Source organism: Pelophylax lessonae, assembly GCF_965119305.1.
Source record: "Pelophylax lessonae genome assembly, chromosome: 2".
NCBI classification, from domain to species: domain Eukaryota; kingdom Metazoa; phylum Chordata; class Amphibia; order Anura; family Ranidae; genus Pelophylax; species Pelophylax lessonae.
The window spans coordinates 369,962,637-369,973,561 of record NC_138769.1 but is presented as its reverse complement, the minus strand read 5'-3'; the positions used below and the strand labels follow the sequence as shown (position 1 = coordinate 369,973,561).

The 10,925-nt window shown below is 43.7% G+C and overlaps 1 protein-coding gene across 2 annotated transcripts in view; it reads left to right on the top strand.

Moving 5' to 3' along the window:
- The first annotated feature begins 4,234 nt into the window (after window positions 1-4,234).
- TXLNA (taxilin alpha) overlaps window positions 4,235-10,925 on the top strand; it is a 33,611-nt gene continuing 26,920 nt past the window's right edge. Inside the window, exon 1 of one of the 2 annotated variants that reach the window (XM_082244264.1) lies at window positions 4,235-4,288. The gene's annotated coding sequence lies outside the window, so the exon portion shown is untranslated. Of the gene's footprint in view, window positions 4,289-9,922; window positions 10,043-10,925 lie in introns of those variants that run through there. The other variant, XM_082244263.1, reaches the window with a different exon arrangement.

Here is a 10,925-nt window from a genome sequence, read left to right as displayed (position 1 = left end):
GGTGACAGACAAGTCCGTGGCGGACGGTCTTGCGTCACATCCGGTGTCGGCGAGCAGCGTACCCAGGGATCCGTGGCCAAGCCGGAGCACAGGGGGTCACATACACACAAGATGGAGGTGTTAGGTCATGGTGAGAAGTCCAACTGTGAAAGCTGACGCGTTTCACCGAATCATGTCGGTTTCATCGGAGCTAGTTAGGGAGGAGTATTGGAGTCCTTTTTATAGTGGTTAATAATTGATAGATGTGGTTCAGGTGGAAGTAATCAACCAAAGACCAGCAGGATGTATTATCCATTTCTGACCACAAGATGTCAGTATACAATTTAAACAATAAAAAGGAAACCAAAATAACTCCCAACAGAATGTCTCTGTACATTAAACATGTTAATGGCGACTGCCTTTGTATTATGCTGAATAGATAGATTGCTCATGAAGATACATTGATATAAAAAGAGAGCTATAGAGCAATGCAGTCGTAACATGTTGATGAAAAATTATAATAAAATATGATAAAAGGTAGAGGTCTCTTAAAGCCATATTTCAAGATATTGGTAAAAAAATACCTTAAGAGGAGAAGGATAGATGTATAGAGAGGTGCATTATAAACCAAAATTAAGGGATAAGGGTGTCCACGGGGTATCGGTGCCAGAGGCTATAGCTTAGTCCTTTTTATATATAGAAATATGATACAGTTGGTGAAGATATAAAAGTATTGTATATATTTTTTTTTTTTTTTTTTTTTTCCTTGATTCCCCATAGTGTGGGGAAAAAACCAAAATGTATTATCACCCAAAATACAGTAATACCAGGCCGTATTATTCGCCACGTTAATTGTAATCAGGTGACATAAAAGGCTTAAAGGAGTAGCAGCCCAGAAGCTCAATAGAAGATGCACAAATTAAATAAAAGTAAATTGTCCTATAACACAGTAATATGTGTAAAAAGGCAGAGAGGATATAAATGACGAGAATTAAGTCTAAGGGGTCAGGAATGGCCTCAGACTAAATTCGACATTCAGCCCTACAGGGGCTAAAGAACCCATTTTAAATATCCAGAGTTTTTCTTTCTGGAGTAGCACAGTGTCGAAGTCTCCACGTCTAGCTGGAAGTTTTAACGCATAGATCCCCCGGAACAAAAGTCCATCAGGGTTCGCACTGTGGTACTCCAGAAAATGCAGAGGTATCGTCTTTTTGTCGACCTTATTCCTGATGTCTGACATATGTTCCAGGATCCTAGTCTTAAGCTGACGTTTCGTCTTCCCTATGTTTGGTGTGTTTTACATTTGAATTTGCTGCCGGTTCCACCCCCCTGCGAACGTCACGTCGCAGGAGACGGAACCCGGGGCACGAAGACGATCGGGAGGAAGATCCGCCGCCGCATACATCGCTGGATCCCGGTGACAAGGTAAGTAACCTCTTTTACAGGATCCAGCGATGCTTCTGGCGGTACCCCGAGTGTGGCTCGGGGTTACCGCTTTTGGCTCTGAAATGTAACCCCGAGCCACGCTCTGGAATACCGCTAAGGAGGTTAATCTGGAAACTGGAGGGTCCACCACCAGTGAGACAGTCCACTTCTTAAGAAGGGACTCCTCATAAGGGTAACGCCTGGTGAAGTGCCTAGGAACCCCAATGGGACGGTTTGGTCATCCCCACTCTTTAGCGAAAATTCTGTCAAAATAAGCAGGGAAAGGAAACACCTTTGCCGCTCTGGATGGCTTGTGAGTACCAAAGGGTAGCTTCAGCTGCATCCTCCATCTTCAGGGTCTCACGCACAGATACAATCAGTACATCTACCAGCGCCTTTTCATGCCTGGTCGCAGACATGTAGGAATCATCCTCACTATCAGAGGATTCCAGGTGCGCGGTCGTAGACCCAAAAGGGTGACCCACGTCTGCGGCGGTCGAATCAGATTCAGGATCTGATGAGACAGAGGAAGGCGGGTGCGCTTTTTGCTAGCCCATCGCTTGCAAAGCCGCCTCCACCTGGGACACAAGGGACTCCAGGACCACTGCCAGTGCATGGATGGCTGGTTGGGACCCGGAGCCTCAGAGAGGGGATCAGGTGGGGAAATGTGCTCCAAAGACTCCATAAGTCACTAGGGGGACCCACAAAAAAAGTGTACCACACTACTAAGGGACAACCCCCACAGCGCTGGAAGCACCACCCAGTCACTAAGCACAAGGCAGAGTGATCTTCAGCAGAGAGGGAGAGGACCCCACCAGACTCACCACCCGCTCACACAGGCACTTGCAACCACCAGGAGAATCTGCACTACATGCACAGCGATCAGGAAGCCAAATGATCCAGGAGTGAACACCAGGGGATGAGGGGCTCCCTATGCCAAAATCGCTGCCCACAGGGCTCCACTGTCATGTCCACTGCTTTTTGCAATTGTAAACCACAAGAAAATGGCCGCCAGACTACACAAACATGGCCACCTTGTATAGGAATACACAGGCCACAACAAAATGGCACCACGTGTTACACAGGGACCCAGAATTGGGAGCCTAGGCCTTAAGGACAGATCCAGGAAGGACTGGGGGCCCTGGCAGGAGCACCTTCAGGTACAAACCCCCCACACAGTCGATCATCTGGTCGTTAGCGGCCCACCCCCCCCCCCCGGCCACCATAGCCAGTTAGCGCCCTGCCCCCATCCCAGGCCAGTGACCAGACCACCCAAACAGCCTCACTGTATGTGGGGGGGGGGGCAGGCTGAGGGATTTAGGAAAAAAGGGGGAGTGAGGAGGGGAACCCTGGGGTCTGACCGTCCCAATGAGGTGCCCACATCCACCCCAAAACCCTCCAGGGGCAGAGGGGGAACAGCCACTCACCATACCAGGAACCAGTTGGGCACCGCTCCAGACAGATCCTCCTCTCCATCGAAATGGGGGGGCTGTAGGCCAAGTGGAACGCTGCGACTCAGGTGGAGGCCAGGTCATATGCGATTTTGCGAGACATTTAACTCGCAGGCCAGCACCCAACCAGTGGTGCTATGTCACAGCCGACCTAGCATGGAGCGCAGAGCTGAGGTCTGCGCACGCTCGCCAGACGGGGGTGACCACTGGATTTTGGCTATCCAGTCTGTTGCCCAGTCCGGCAGTTGATTGTAGATATCACAGGAAAATATTTTCTATCCAAAAAATTTTGCCAGGATCAAAGATCCTTACTCCTGACTAGGCAGAATAAAACTGAGTGACTATAGCAGAGAGAGGGAGTATACCCCTTGGAACTGCCTATAGGCATAGCCAGACTTTTTTTTCTGTTTAGTGTCCTACACCTGTAAGGGACAGTATAACCCAATGGTCAAAAATGACAGGAGCTGTGTCCATCAATGAAAACAACCCAACCACCTAGTTTGCCTGTCGCCCATGCTGAAGTAAGTCAGAGGCCATAGTTCCTAAAAGAATTGAGGACTTTCCACCTTACCCTACGCTCCTCATTACATAACCATACTAATGTGGCATTGAAGACCGTCACAGTGGTTTCCCTTACCACTCCTAACATAACCTATTACTGCGCATTCCAAGGTCAGTCAAGACTCCAGCACTACAGTGTGCTGCGCACAAGTTCTGCGACCAGCGGCGCGCAAAGCATGCCGGGCATTGTAGTCTGAGCGGTGGCGCCGAGAATCCCGCCCTGCCTCTCTGTGGCTAACGCTGCTGCTTTGACTGGGGAACGTAGCACGGACAGATCGGGCAAGCTCTTCCGTTAGTTCCACCTCCTGCCCGTGATTGGCTGGGTAAGTGTTAAGGCGCTATGTGATTGGATGAGGGATGTCCGGCTCGAGGCCTGGGATTTTTGCGGCTGGCTTCCGGAACTGAGTTAACCCCAACGGGCGGCGAAATACGGTGAGGCTGAGGCGGGCTGCGTTGCCGTATAACTTCCCTATAGGTGGGGAAATACACAGGTAGGGGGTTCAGCTGTGTGCACAGAATGGTGACTATACTGTACTGTACACCCACTGACACATGACCCATGTCATAAGTAAGTGCTGGGGACACCACAGGCTCAGTCACAAAGCTCACCCTCCAAGGAGCTGTGCTGAGTCCAGCCACAGGACTGTAAATAAAGATGTCTGTCCTTGTGTAGAGCTGTGTGGATTGAACCTAAGCTGGCAGTATGTGTAATTCATCTGTCTTATTATTTCTAGTGTTCTAAGAGTATAAAATGAAGGACCAGGAAGTACAGAAGAGCACAAATCCCGAGCTTCCACAGAGCTCGCCCACTGTACCGAGCCAGCCACAAAATGCATCCAATCCAGGTGATGCCACTACCCCTGTCACCCAAGGTAAGGATGCCTACTGCACCACTTCTGCTATTCTTTGCGCTTATTTCCTCCTTGGAACGTCTTGTTGTTCAGGAACATTTGCTTAACCACTTTTGAACCAGAAGGTTTTACCCCCTTAATGAACAGGGCATTTTTTTGCAATTCGGTACTGTGTTATTTCAACTGACAATTGCGCAGTCGTGCAACGCTGTACCCAGCATTAAATGTATGGGGACACACTAAAAGGAATTCCTGTAGACTTTAACATGGAGGTGGAATGCCCATACAGAATAATGAAACAAAATGGAATGCCCATAGACAATAATGGTAAAAAATATTTCAGTTAGCGACAGAACCTTAAAGCTCCATTCACACTACCGCGAATTGTCAGCCTGACAAGTCGCGGTCCATTGACTGGTACAGGACCCGTTCTAATAGGAGCGACACAAGTCGCTCCAACTTAGAAGAAGGGTCCTGTACTACTTCGGGGCGACCTCGAAGCGACTTGCATAGACATTCATTATATGAAGTCCGTGCAAGTCGCGCCGAAGTCGCGGTGCACGGGACTTCACAAGTCGCCCCCGAAGTCGTGCTAAAGTCGTGCCGCTTCAGTGTGAATGCGGACTTAGACACATCAAATAAATCTTTAACAAACATGCTTTTCAATATCAGTGGCAATGTATAATATTCACATTATTGTTTTTTATGGAATGACAAAGGTGAATGACAGAAGGGAATGCCCATAGGGTATAATGGGAAGCAAAATATAAACTCATTTGCAAGCAAATCTGAGAGACACAGCGATTTTACCTTTCCCACAGATGTTCCTCAAGTACACCGGCTGATTGTAAAATTGACATTATTTGAAATTATAGCTGTTTTCTAAGGAATGATGAAAACAATTATAGAAAGGAATGCCCATAGAGTATAATGGGAAGCATTCAACGTACCAAAAAAAAAATTCTTAGCAGACATACTCCCCACATTCAGTGGTGATGTTTAATATTGAGATGAAGTGGGATTAGCATTGCTTTCTATGGAATGGCATGGGTGAATGACAGAAGGGAATGCCCTTCGAGTATAATGGGAAGCAAAATATGAACTCATTTGCAGGCAAATGTGAGAGACACAGCAATTTCACCTTTCCCACAGGTGTTCCTCAAGTAGAGTAGTAGATTGTAAGATTGACATTATTTGGGATTATAGCTGTTTTCTAAGGAATGACGTAAAAATGATAGAAAGGAATGCCCATAGAGTATAATGAGAAGCAAGGTGTGACCTGGAGTCAGAACCATTAGACATATCAGAACAATCTTTAGCAGACATTCATTCCACACTCAGTAGTGATGTTCAAAAGGGAGATGAGGAGGGATTATTATTGTTTTCTCTGGAATGTAAAGGGTGAATAACAGAAGCAAATGCCCATACAGTATAATGGGAAGCAAAATATGAACTAATTTGCAGGTATATCTGAGAAGCTCAGCAAGCAATTTCACCTTTCCCACAGGTATTTCTCAAGTAGAGTAGCAATTTTGTAAGATTAAAATTATTTGGGATTATAGTTGTTTTCTATGGAATGACAGATACATGATAGAATGGAATGCCAATTGAGTATAATGGAAAGCAAGATGTGACCTGGAGTCAAAACCGTTCGACATATCAAACCAGTCTTTAGCAGACATTCACTCCATGTTCAGAGATTATAATTACTTTTAAAGTGAAGTGGGATTAGCATTGTTTTCTATGGAATGGCATGGGTGAATGACAGAAGGGAATGCCCTTCGAGTATAATGGGAAGCAAAATATGAACTAATTTTCAGGCAAATCTGAGAAGCACAGCAATTTCACCTTTCCCACAGGTGTTCCCCAAGTAGAGTAGCAGATTGTAACATTGACATTATTTGGGATTATAGCTGTTTTCCAAGGAATGACCTAAAAATGATAGAAAGGAATGCCCATAGAGTATAATGGGAAGTAAGGTGTGACCTGGAGTCAGTACCATTACACATATCAAATCCAATCTTTAGCAGACATACTCTCCATAATGAGTGGTGATGTTCAAAAGGGAGATTAAGAGGGATTATCATTGTTTTTCTATGGAATGACAAAGGTGAAAAACAAAAGGGAATGCCCATAGAGTATAATGGGAACCAAGATGTGATCTGGAGTCAGAACCATTCAACGTACCAAATAAATTCTTGGCAGAGGTATTCTCCACTTTTAGTGGAGATGTTTAATAGTGAGATGAAGGCAGGATTATTATTGTTTTCTATGGAATGACATGGATGAATGACAGAAGGGAATGCCCATAGAGTATAATGGGAAGAAAGATGTCACCTGATGTGAAAACCATTAGACCTAGATCAATCCTTAGCAGAAATATTCTCCACATTCAGTGGTGATGTTTAATATTGAGATGAAGTGGGATTAGCATTGCTTTCTATGGAATGTAAAGGGTGAATGACAGAAGAGAATGCCCATAGAGTATAATGGGAAGCAAAATATGAACTAGATTTCAGGCAAATTTGAGAAATGCAGCAACTTCGCCTTTCCCACAGGTGTTCCTCATGTAGAGTAGTAGATTATAAAATGGAAATAATATTGGATTATTATTATTTTCTATGGAATGACAAAGGTGAATGCCCATAGAGTACAATGGGAATTAAAGTATAAACTAATTTGTAGGCAAATATGGGAAGCACAGGTGTTCCCCAAGTAGAGTAGCAGATTGTAGGAATGAAATTATTTGGGATTATAGCTGTTTTCTATGGAATGACAGATAAATGATAGTATGGAATGCCCATAGAGACTAACGGGAAGCCAGTTGTGACCTGGTGTCAAAACCGTTAGATATATCAAACCAATCTTTAGCAGACATTCTCTCCACATTCAGAGATTCTGAAAATTTTTGAGGTGAAGTGGGATTAGCATTGTTTTCTATGGAACGGTAAGGGTGAATGACAGAAGGGAATGCCCATAGAGTATAATAGGAAGCAAAATATAAACTCATTTACAGGCAATTCCGAGAGACACCACAATTTCACCTTTCTCACAGATGTTCCTCAGATAGAGAAGTAGATTGTAACATTGAGATCATTTGCAATTATAGCTGTTTTCTATGGAATGACAGATAAATGACAGAAAGGAATGCCCATAGAGTATAATGGGAAGCAAGATGGGACCTGGAGTCAAAACCATTCAATGTACCAAATAAATCCTTAGCAGACATACTCTCCATGTTCAGTGACAATGTTTTATTTTTAAGATGAAGTGGGATTAGCATTGCTTTCTATGTAATGACAAAGGTGAACAACAGAAGGGAATGCCCATAGAGTATAATGGGAAGCAAAATATGAACTCATTTGCAGGCAAATCTGAGAACCACAGCAATTTATTCTTTCCCATAGGTGTTTCCCAGGTAGGGGAACAGATTGTAAAATTGATATAATTTGGGATTATAGCTGTTTTCTTTGGAATGATGTTAAAATGATAGAAAGGAGTGCCCATAGAGTAGAATGGGAAGCAAGGTGTGACCTGGAGTCAGAACCATTAGACATATCAAATCCAATCTTTAGCAGAAATACTCACCACAATCAGTGGTGATGTTCAAAAGGGAGTTTAAGAGGGATTATTATTGTTTTCTATAGAAGTGTGAATGACAGAAGGGAATTCCCATAGAGTATAATGGGAAGCAAAAAATGAACTACTTTTCAGGCAAATCTGAGAACTACAGCAATTTCACCTTTCCCACAGGTGTTCCCCCAAGTAGAGTAGCGGATTATAAAATTTAAATCATATCGGATTATTATTGTTTTCTATGGAATGACAAAGGGGAATGCCCATAAAGTATAATGGGAAGAAAAAGTTGAACTAATTTGTAGGCAAATCTGGGAAGCTCAGCAAATTCACCTTTCCCTCAGGTGTTCCCCAAGAAGAGTAGCAGATTGTAAGATTGGGATTATAGCCGTTTTCTAAGGAATGACCTAAAAATGATAGGAAGGAATGCCCACAGAGTATAAATGGAAGTAAGGTGTGACCTGGAGTCAGAACCATTAGACATATCAAATAAATCCTTGGCAGATGTAGTTTCCACTTTCAGTGGAGATGTTTAATAGTTAGATAGCCGACGGTCGGCTGTCTTGTAATGACAACCGATGCGGCTGAGAATTTGCACGGCTGTCATTACAAGGAGCGGGAGGGGACGCCCCCTCCTTCCGCGGCTCGCTCGGGTCTCCCATCCCAGCGGGAGGCCTGGGCATCCTACCTGCACAGCCCCGAAGACCCGATCAAAGAAGAATTCGGCTCTGATCGGGTCTCCATGTAAAAAACCCAGAACGGATGTCATGACATCACTTCCGGGTACTCAGCGCCAAATTAAAAAAACTGACAGCATTCAAAACAGCCAAACTTGGCGTTTTTGAATGCTTTTCAGTGCGGAGGAGGGGTTTGGGGTCTTTTAGACCCCCAGATCCCTCCACAAGGAGTACTTGTGAAAACAAAAAATATTTTTACATGTCTGAAAATATCGGCCGATACCAATATTTTGGTCATCGGATATCAGTATTGGCATTAAAAAAACAATATCGGTCGATCACTAGTTCTGACTCCAGGTCACATCTTGGTTCCCATTATACTCTATGAGCATTCCCTTTTGTCATTCACCGTTGTCATTCCATAGAAAACAATGATCATTCCTCTTAATTTCCATTTTGAACATCACCACTCATTATGGAGAGTATGTCTGCTAAAGATTGGATTTGATATGTGTAATGGTACGGACTCCAGGTCACACCTTGTTTCCCATTATACTCTATGGGCATTCCTTTCAAACATCTTTAATGCCATTCCATAGAAAACAATGCTAATCCCACTTCACTTCAAAATTAATCATAATCTCTGAACATGGAGTGAATGTCTGCTAAAGACTGGTTTGATATGTCTAGCGGTCTTGACTCCAGGTCACATCTTGCTTTCCATTATACTCAATGGGCATTCCATTCTATCATGTATCTGTCATTCCATAGAAAACAACTATAATCCCACATAATTTTAATCTTACAAAATTGCTACTCTACTTGAGAAATACCTGTGGGAAAGGTGCAAATGCTGAGCTTCTTGGATATGCCTGCAAATGAGTTCATATTTTACTTCCCATTATACTCTATGGGCATTCTGTTCTGTCATTCACCCTTTACATTCCATAGAAAACAATAACTTTTGAACATCCCTACTGAGTGTGGAGTGAATGTCTGCTAAAGATTGTTCTGATATGTCTAATGGTTCTGACTCCAGGTCACACCTTGCTTCTCATTATACTCTATGGGCATTCCTTTCTATCATTTTTACGTCATTCTTTGGAAAACCGCTATAATCCCAAATAATGTCAATTTTACAATCTGCTACTTTACTTGATGAACACATGTGGGGAAAGTGACATTGCTGTGTCTCTCACATTTGCCTGCAAATGCGTTTTATATTTTGCTTCCTATTATACTCTAGGGGCATTCCCTTCTGTCATTCACCCTTGTCATTCCATAGAAAGCAATGCAAATCCCACTTCATCTCAAGAGCTATCGAGAGCCGATCACGACAGTTTATCCAATCGGACAAGCACAAAATTGCTTGTCCGATCAGATAATACAGAGAGGCTACAGAAGAGCACAAACCCCAAGCTTCCACAGAGCTCCTCCACTCAATCACTCACTGCTGCCTCCATATGGAGTCAGCCACAAAACGCATCCAATCCATGTGATTCCACTACCCCTGTCACCCAATGTACGGATGCCTACTGCATCACTTCAGTTATTATATGTGCTTATTCATACGAAAAATACTGCTTTCGATGCATTCGTACGATAATCTTATCATTGGTACAGAGCTTTTGAGAGCTGATCATGACAGTTCAACCATGACAAGCACAACATTTCTTTTGGTATAATACCAGATTGTAAGGTTGTTGTTCAAAAATATATTACAACATATTACATCACTTCTGAATTTTTATTCTGTTGTACGAGAATTTTAGTAAAGTCTTTATTCTCGATATGAGATTAGCATGCAAAAAAAAAATGGATGATCAATCGTCTGTTAATCTCATTGTGTGTACCAGGCATTGCTTTGGCTCATTCAGTGAGGCTCCATTCACACAGGCATTTTGCCACTGTGCATCTAGCAGCCATCACCCTCAGGTAATCGTTGGCTGTACAAACAGCCACAGATAGCTACAGCTGCTGATCACCTGCCTTTGAAGTGTATAGGCTTAGCGGCTGCAGCTAGTTGCTCAAGTCTGTCAAACATAGAAGCAGGGATAGGTACATTTCTGACACTGCTATTCACATGGCAACAAAATGCCTGTGCAAATGTAGTCTTAAAGTGAAAATTCACTCAAAAGAGGAAATTCTACTTGCCTGCCTCCTCCCCACTCCTCTTTAAGTTTTGGCAGTTTATTTTTGGGGGGGAGCTGTTACCTGGTTTTGACAGGTTACCCACTTCCGGTCAGATTGCCGTGGCAATCCAGGCAGAAGTTTGCCCCTCTTCCACTGCAGTCTTCTGGGACACACAGGTCCCAGAAAGCAGTGGTATTATTCACAAAGAGCAGCGTGGCTCAACCATACACTGTAAATCCGCAAGCAGTCACAGCTGGCTTCCCAAAGTTAAC